At 44.9% G+C, this 9311-nt stretch overlaps 1 protein-coding gene across 1 annotated transcript in view; it reads right to left on the bottom strand.

Moving 5' to 3' along the window:
• LOC112217923 (brain-enriched guanylate kinase-associated protein) overlaps nucleotides 1-8606 on the bottom strand; it is a 64297-nt gene extending 55691 nt beyond the window's left edge. The window contains 1 exon segment of the mRNA XM_024378530.2: nucleotides 8418-8606. The gene's annotated coding sequence lies outside the window, so the exon portion shown is untranslated.
• Between the last annotated feature and the right edge of the window lie 705 nt (nucleotides 8607-9311).

Below are 9311 nucleotides of genomic sequence, written 5' to 3' on the forward strand. Positions count from 1 at the left end.
GGAAGAGGAGGAGCAGTAGTAGTAGTAGGAGGAGGAGCAGTAGTAGTAGGAGGAGGAGGAGCAGTAGTAGGAGGAGGAGGAGCAGTAGCAGGAGGAGGAGGAAGAGGAAGAGGAGGAGGAACAGCAGTAGTAGGAGGAGGAGGAGCAGTAGTAGTAGTAGGAGGAGGAGTAGTAGGAGGAGGAGGAGGAGGAGGAAGAGGAGGAGCAGTAGTAGGAGGAGGAGGAAGAGGAGGAGCAGTAGTAGTAGTAGGAGGAGGAGCAGTAGTAGTAGGAGGAGGAGGAGTAGTAGGAGGAGGAGGAGGAGGAGCAGTAGTAGGAGGAGGAGGAAGAGGAGGAGCAGTAGTAGTAGTAGGAGGAGGAGCAGTAGTAGTAGGAGGAGGAGGAGCAGTAGTAGGAGGAGGAGGAGCAGTAGCAGGAGGAGGAGGAAGAGGATGAGGAGGAGGAGCAGCAGTAGTAGGAGGAGGAGCAGTAGTAGCAGGAGGAGGAGGAGCAGTAGTAGGAGGAGGCGGAGCAGTAGTAGGAGGAGGAGGAGCAGTAGCAGTAGCAGGAGGAGGAGGAAGAGGAGGAGGAGGAGGAGCAGCAGTAGTAGGAGGTGGAGGAGCAGTAGTAGGAGGAGGAGGAGGAGCAGTAGTAGTAGTAGGAGGAGGAGCAGTAGGAGGAGGAGGAGCAGGCATAGGAGGAGGAGAAGGAGGAGGAGGAGCAGTAGTAGTAGGAGGAGGAGCAGTGGTAGTAGTAGTAGTAGGAGGAGGAGGAGGAGGAGCAGGAGAAGTAGCAGTAGCAGCAGGAGGAGCAATAGCAGGCGGTGGATCAGTAGCAGTAGCAGGAGGAGGATCAGTAGCAGTAGCAGGAGGAGAAGTAGCAGTAGCAGGAGGAGAAGTAGAAGCAGCAGGAGGAGAAGTAGCAGTAGCAGTAGCAGCAGGAGGATCAGTAACAGTAGCAGTAGCAGGAGCCGAAGTAGCAGTAGCAGGAGCCGTAGCAGGAGGAGAAGCAGAAGCAGCAGGAGGAGCAGTAGCAGAAGGAGGATCAGTAGCAGGAGCAGGAGGAGGAGCAGTAGCAGGAGAAGGAGCAGTAGCGGCAGGAGGAGCAGTAGCAGGAGGAGGAGCAGTATCAGGAGGAGGATAAGTTGAAGCAGGAGCAGCAGCAGGAGGAGGATAAGTAGAAGCAGGAGCCGTAGCAGGAGGAGGAGCAGTAGCAGGAGCAGTAGCAGGAGTAGGATCAGTAGCAGGAGGAGGAGCAGTAGCACCAGGAGGATAAGTAGAAGCAGGAGCAGTAGCAGGAGGAGGAGCAGTAGCAGGAGGAGCAGTAGCAGGAGCAGGATGAGCAGTAACAGGAGAAGTATGAGCAGGAGGAGGAGAAGTAGCAGGGGGAGGAGGGGTAGCAGCAGGAGGAGCAGGAGGAGGAGGGGTAGCAGCAGGAGGAGCAGTAGCAGGAGGAGCAGTAGCAGGAGGAGGGGTAGCAGCAGGAGGAGGGGCTAGCTGCAGGAGGAGCAGTAGCAGGAGGAGCAGTAGCAGGAGGAGCAGTAGCGGGAGGAGCAGTAGCAGGAGGAGGTAGGTAGGAGGGGTAGCAGCAGGAGGAGCAGTAGCAGGAGGAGAGCAGTAACAGGAGGAGGAGGGGTAGCAGCAGGAGGAGGGGTAGCAGCAGGAGGAGCAGTAGCAGGAGGAGCAGTAGCAGGAGGAGGAGGGGTAGCAGCAGGAGGAGCAGTAGCAGCAGGAGGAGCAGTAGCAGGAGGAGCAGTAGCAGGAGGAGAAGCAGGGAGGAGCAGTAGCGGGAGGAGGAGGGGTAGCAGCAGGAGGAGCAGTAGCAGGAGGAGCAGTAGCAGGAGGAGAAGTAGCAGGAGGAGCAGTAGCAGGAGGAGGTAGCAGTAACAGGAGGAGTATGAGCAGGAGGAGGAGGAACAGTAGCAGAGGGGGTAGAGCAGGAGGAGTAGAGCAGAAGGAGAAGTAGCAGAGCAGGAGGATGAGTAGAAGCAGGAGAAGCAGGAGGGAGGACGAGCAGTAGCAGTAGCAGGAGGAGCAGTAGCAGCAGGAGGAGGAGCAGCAGGAGGAGCAGGCGTAGGATGATGAGCAGCAGGAAGAGCAGTAGCAGCATGAGCAGGCTGGAGTGAGCCTTGCCTTCTGCAGACAGAGCCACAGAGCCAGACCAGACAGGAGGATCGAAGGAGTGGTTTCAGCACATAACTTGACCAGTTACAGCAGGGCTATTAATCTGTCAGTAGTTGCTTGTCCTTCCTACCTGGTTTACTAAAAGTAACTACACTTATTAACTGATGGACCAGATCTGAGTCAGGCTCTGATCAGAGGGCCTGTGTCACCTCTGGTTGCCATGGTGCTGTGAGGAGAGGAGAACTCTGCAAGTATTGTACATATTTTTGTTATTTTGTGTATTTTGTTTTTTGGATAACCTGTTGAGTGATGATCCATGGAGTTGCAGGACTGATGATATAGAGCTAGCTAATCTAATCTGAATGATCCATGGAGTTGCAGGACTGATGATATAGCTAGCTAATCTAATGTGAATGATCCATGGAGTTGCAGGACTGATGATATAGCTAGCAATCTAATGTGAATGATCCATGGAGTTGCAGGACTGATGATATAGCTAGCTAATCTAATGTGAATGATCCATGGAGTTGCAGGACTGATGATATAGCTAGCTAATCTAATGAATGATCCATGGAGTTGCAGGACTGATGATATAGCTAGCTAATCTAATGTGAATGATCCATGGAGTTGCAGGACTGATGATATAGCTAGCTAATCTAATGTGAATGATCCATGGAGTTGCAGGACTGATGATATAGCTAGCTAATCTAATCTGAATGATCCATGGAGTTGCAGGACTGATGATATAGCTAGCTAATCTAATGTGAATGATCCATGGAGTTGCAGGACTGAGATACTGCTGCTTCTGAATTCCATGGAGTTGCAGGACTGATTTAGCTAGCTAATCTAAAAGTGATCCATGGAGTTGCAGGACTTAACTGATGGACCATGATCCATGGAGTTGCAGGACTGATGATATAGCTAGCCTGTGTGAATGATCCATGGAGTTGCAGGACTGATGATATAGCTAGCTAATCTGTGATCCATGGAGTTGCAGGACTGAGAACTCTGCTAAGTGATCCATGGAGTTGCAGGACTGATGATTTAGCTTAATCTAATCTGAATGATCCATGGAGTTGCAGGACTGATGATATAGCTAGCTAATCTAATGTGAATGATCCATGGAGTTGCAGGACTAATATAGCTAGCTAATCTAATGTGAATGATCCATGGAGTTGCAGGACTGATGATATAGCTAGCTAATCTAATGTGAATGATCCATGGAGTTGCAGGACTGATGATATAGCTAGCTAATCTAATGTGAATGATCCATGGAGTTGCAGGACTGATGATATAGCTAGCTAGCTAATCTAATGTGAATGATCCATGGAGTTGCAGGACTGATGATATAGCTAGCTAATCTAATGCTAATCTAAATCTAATCTGAATGATCCATGGAGTTGCAGGACTGATGATATAGCTATAGCCATGGAGTTGCTGAGCTAATCTAATCTGAATGATCCATGGAGTTGCAGGACTGATGATATAGCTAGCTAATCTAATCTGCCATAATGATGATATAGCTAAATCTGAATGATCCATGGAGTTGCAGGACTGATGATATAGCTAGCTAATCTAATGTGAATGATCCATGGAGTTGCAGGACTGATGATATAGCTAGCTAATCTAATGTGAATGATCCATGGAGTTGCAGGACTGATGATATAGCTAGCTAATCTAATCTGAATGATCCATGGAGTTGCAGGACTGATGATATAGCTAGCTAATCTAATGTGAATGATCCATGGAGTTGCAGGACTGATGAATGATCCAATGATCCATGGAGTTGCAGGACTGATGATATAGCTAGCTAATCTAATCTGAATGATCCATGGAGTTGCAGGACTGATGATATAGCTAGCTAATCTAATCTGAATGATCCATGGAGTTGCAGGACTGATGATATAGCTAGCTAATCTAATCTGCTCCATGGAGTTGCAGGACTGAATCTGAATAATCTGAATGATCCATGGAGTTGCAGGACTGATGATATAGCTAGCTAATCTAATGTGAATGATCCATGGAGTTGCAGGACTGATGATATAGCTAGCTAATCTAATCTGAATGATCCATGGAGTTGCAGGACTGATGATATAGCTAGCTAATTATCCATGGAGTTGCAGGACTGATGATATAGCTAGCTAGCTAATCTAATCTGAATGATCCATGGAGTTGCAGGACTGATGATATAGCTAGCTAATCTAATCTGAATGATCCATGGAGTTGCAGGACTGATGATATAGCTAGAATGATCCATGGAGTTGCAGGACTGATGATATAGCTAGCTAAATCTAATCTGAATGATCCATGGAGTTGCAGGACTGATGATAGCTAGCTAGCTAATCTAATCTGAATGATCCATGGAGTTGCAGGACTGATGATATAGCTAGCTAATCTAATCTGAATGATCCATGGAGTTGCAGGACTGATGATATAGCTATCTAATCTAATCTGAATGATCCATGGAGTTGCAGGACTGATGATATAGCTAGCTAATCTAATGATGATCCATCAACACCTGAAAAACACATTTTCATATTTTTATTCCAGCTTGGTTTCTGGAAAGATGTGGACTGCGGTGTGAGGGGATGACAGAGGCTCACCTCACAGGACACTGTTGCTGATTACTGCTGAGGTGTGATGGTCTCTTGGGCGTTTACAGCTACCAAATTACCACCTAGGCAGGTGGTACACGTTCAATGGTGGATGTTCCAGCCTACCTACAGAGGAGCTGTGACTGACAGAGGGGCCTGTCTGATTGATGTTTCTCACACCCTGGCTTTACCATTAATGCCTCCTCCACTCAAGCTACTCCTTTACTGAAATGCATCATCGTCTGGCTGTGGAAGATCAACTGCCAGCTCCCTGAATGTGATTTTTTAAAAGAGATTTTATGATTCCGCATGAAAAGCACTATATATAATTTTTTTAATTTTTCTTATTATTATTATTTTGACCTAAGCAGGAAAAACTCCTGTCCCCACTTCCCAGTAGGCCCTGTCTGTAAGACCAGTGGTAGCGTGGAATTAGAATGTCCAATTAGCTCTATTCCTACGGGCGGTACAGTCCCCACAGTGGACCCACACCTGAGAGCATTGATCCACTCAGAACAAACCTACAAGTTTCCCTTTCCCAGCCACCACCCCCAACTGCTTCATTACCAACAGCACTGGGCTAGTTGATTTCCTACACTGTTGATGGTAGAAAGAATGATTTCCTACACTGTTGATGGTACTTAGCTGAAATAATTGATTTCCTACACTGTTGAAGGTACCCTGGAAGGGATTTGGGATCAACGGAAAGTGGGAAACCTGATGGCGCCAATGTCAAAAAACAACATGAGCAAAAAAACGACCAGAGCGAGTACACACACACACAACGGAAAACAACACACACACACAACCAACGGAAAACAACACACATACACAACCGACAGAAAACAACACACACACATACACACACATACACACATACACATGCTGTTCTGAAATTAACACAGCCTCCACTCGCAGGCATATAAAACCTGTTATGGTGCCGAGCAAACCCCACAGGGAATTCTCCATTCTTTACCAGAATGTGATTTGTTTTCCCAAAGTTACACTTGTGTTGAGATGCAGAACTTCTTCTGGCAGAGGATGACGGAGTCACAGATTGTGAAAACAAGTCATTTTATCAAAAGGAGGACATGATACGTTTTGCTTTTCACACATTATGAAAACAGTGGTTTGTTAATCCAAATGGCAGGATATGTTGAAAATATAAGATACTTGGACCCAGTGAGATACAAAAATACACTAAATAACTGGTTCAAGTCATTAAAAATAGAACACACTCACAATGAGCTACCAGGCCTTCACAACACATTGTTAGTGACTAACTCAAATGGACAACAACAATACAAAAGATTTGCCAGGAGGCCTGCGTGTGAGAGAGGAAGATGGAGAGAGAGAAAGAAAGAAAGAAAGAAAGAAAGAAAGAAGAGAGAGAAGAGAGAGAGAAAGAAAGAAAGAAAGAAAGAAAGAAAGAGAGAGAGAGAAAGAGAAGAAAGAAGAGAAAGAAAGAGAGAGAAAGAAAGAAGAGAAAGAAGAGAGAAAGAGAGAGAGAGAGAGAAAGAAAGAAAGATAAAAAGAGAGAGAGAGAGTGAAAGAAAGAAAGAAAGAAAGAGAGAGAGAAAGAGAGAGAGAAAGAAAGAAAGAAAGAAAGAGAGAGAGAAAGAGAGAGAGAGAAAGAGAGAGAAAGAGAGAGAGAGAGAGTGAAAGAAAGAAAGATAAAAAGAGAGAGAGAGAGTGAAAGAAAGAAAGAAAGAAAGATAAAAAGAGAGAGAGAGAGAGAGAGAAAGAGAAAAGATCAACCCCTGGCAGGTCTGTCTTCTTCTGCAATGAGCTATTCACCGTGTTTGAGTAGATCATTAGTGAATAGCCATCCAGCCCAGTCCATTCGAGCCTGGGAGACAGTCTCTAACCCAACTCACTTCTTTTGCATTTAACACTGCATGACTCCTCACTCCTACACACCATGACAGGGCCATGGGGCCATACGGAGCTCTCTCTCTCTCCCTTTACCTATCCCTCAAATTTGTCTCACAATAAAATATACATTTACTACATAAGACGGAGGTCAAAATACATACAGGAAATTTGAGCCAGAATAAGGGGCTTATGAATGTATTGTAGTGTTTCAAAAATTGTGCAACTGCCTTCATTTTGCAGGACCCCAGGAAGAGTGCCTTGCCTTGGCAGCAGCTAATGGGGATCCATAATAAATACAAATGAGGACACACATTGAAGACATTTCAACACATTTCATCATTTTCTTTGTCTGGTATACTTGGGAGTACTGGGGTCACTGGGACAGGAGCGCTGAGTGATTCACTCTGGGGGTTGGTGTCAAATCTGTAGGTCCATGTCTCTTTTTCCCTTTACCCTACTACTCTATCTCTCTGGTGTTGGACAGCCACAGGTGACTGTAAATAAGAAGGGATTGAACCACAGTTCCTGCTCCTGATGATTAAATGTGTCTTTAAATCAATCATGTATTGTGAAGACAAAGAAGAATTTCCAAACTTTATGGACCATATTTTTTAAAATCTAGAATGGAGTATAATATTCTAGTCCATCGTAATGTAGATTTGGCACTTGTGTCGTTGTACTATATAATTAACGAGCCAAACAGTTAGTGGCTAACGTCGGTCACAGAGGTGATGATAATCAATACAGGGTGTTGGTAAAAACAGCCCATCAAATGAATTGACCCTCCCTGGCATTTAAAAAAGACATTTAGCCTCACTCATCTGAAAATCATTACACCATATAGCCAATGTATATAGTACTATGTGTTCCAGGTTATATCCAGACTATCTATAGGCTATTTCCAGGCTATTTTTTAAATTAAAGACTGGTTGAACAAAAACTATTCTGACAGTAAGATTGTAGCTGATCTGATGGAAAGTTAATAGCAATATGATGGAGGGAAGAGCAATACCATTTTAAAGAGGTATAAGAGGGTGGTTTTATTTCTCCCAGAAAATACAATCGTAATAGCATTAAACATGGTACTAATTTAATAACATCAGAGGGGTATGGGAGGTTTATAAGAAATGTTCATAGGATAAAAAGCGTTGGATAGCTAAATATCCATGTCAATCAATCAATCAATCAATCAATCAAATGTATTATATAACATCAGCAGCTGTCACAAAATCCTTTACAGATACCCAATGCAGAGGCAGAATCACAGGGGCTAGAACAACTCACTAGAAGGCAGGAGCCTTGGAAGAAACCTAAAGAGGAACCAGGGTAAATAGCTATTTTTCTCCCTCTAAATGACCGTACACTGAAAAGGGATTTGTGGCTTCCCTGAAACTACAGGTGACTTCCCAGAATTATATCAGACATATCAGAGTGATAAAACACTACAGCAACATCCTAGTTCACTCATCAAACCTTTAAACACCTTTTAGCCAAGCCTTCTCTCTCGCTGTCCAAGGAGGAAATGTTTAAATACAATATACGCCAGTTTTTATTTGACATGTTCCCTGTATTGAACAATAAGCCTGAAAATAATTCTGTGGCATAACTACTGTACCAGTGCAGTGGAACTACATGTTCTATTCAGGAATTTTACTACTATCCTTTGCAAAGAATGACATGTATGATAATTCCAAATACCATTCAAGCTCTAGGCTATACCGATGTAAAGCAAATCGAAAACTGCGCAAACATACAGTAGCGATAAATCTCACACACAGTGACACACACACACAATGCCAACCCCAGATCCCAATGAAAGACGTTCCCTCTGTTGAAGGAGCAGTACCTTCCCTTGGTGCTCACACAGAGTCTCATTGTGAATCGCTGGTGCTGGTGATGATGACACAGAAATCCTGCCTGCTGCCTCCACTCTTTGCTGTATGTGTGAGGGGAGCGGTGCTGAGTCTGTATGTGTTTGTGTGTGCTGGGGCTGCTGGTGAAAGCCCTTCCGTGTGATCGAGGGCTGGCTTACCCAGGTTTGATAAGCTTGGAGAAACCCCCAGTGGAGCAGAGGAGAGGTGGAGAGAATGAGAAGAGAGAGAGAGAGAGAGAGAGAGAGAGAGAGAGAGAGAGAGAGAGAGAGAAAGAGCAGGAGAGCTAGACAAAGATAGAGCGAGAGAGCGAGAGAGAGAGAGAGAGAAGGAGGACTGGGCAGGCAGGGAAAGAGGCACAACAAGCTCTCACAGTCTCACTTCAGAAGCTATGTTTCTCAAACGTCAAATTTGGACATTTTTAAGGTACATTTAGACATTAACTGAGAATGTTTAAGGTTAGGGTTAAGTTTAGGTATTAACTCCGAATGTTTAAGGTTAGGGATTAACTCTGAATGTTTAAGGTAAGGGTTAATGTTTAGGATAACCTTCATTTAAAAACAATCAAAGACAACTTTCTATCGCTAGATTCAAACATGCGTCAGATCCTTACACCCATCCGCCATCCCCGTCCACAACACCCTAGCAAAACCGAAACCTACTTGAAGGTAACAGCGCTCACTGTTGCCCCCTAGTGGCCGGTTTCCACGTCATCTCCCGACGTCCTCAGACATGGATGGACGTGTAATAAAGACTTGTATCATGGGTGACCTGGCTGAGGAGGCAGGTAGGGAATAATGGAGAGAGAATGTCATCTTACCTTATGGTATTCATCTCCTCATCAGGAACCTAAAAGAAAATCACAGGAG

The sequence above is a fragment of the Oncorhynchus tshawytscha genome, linkage group LG18 (assembly GCF_018296145.1).
Source record: "Oncorhynchus tshawytscha isolate Ot180627B linkage group LG18, Otsh_v2.0, whole genome shotgun sequence".
Classification (NCBI taxonomy): Eukaryota; Metazoa; Chordata; class Actinopteri; order Salmoniformes; family Salmonidae; genus Oncorhynchus; species Oncorhynchus tshawytscha.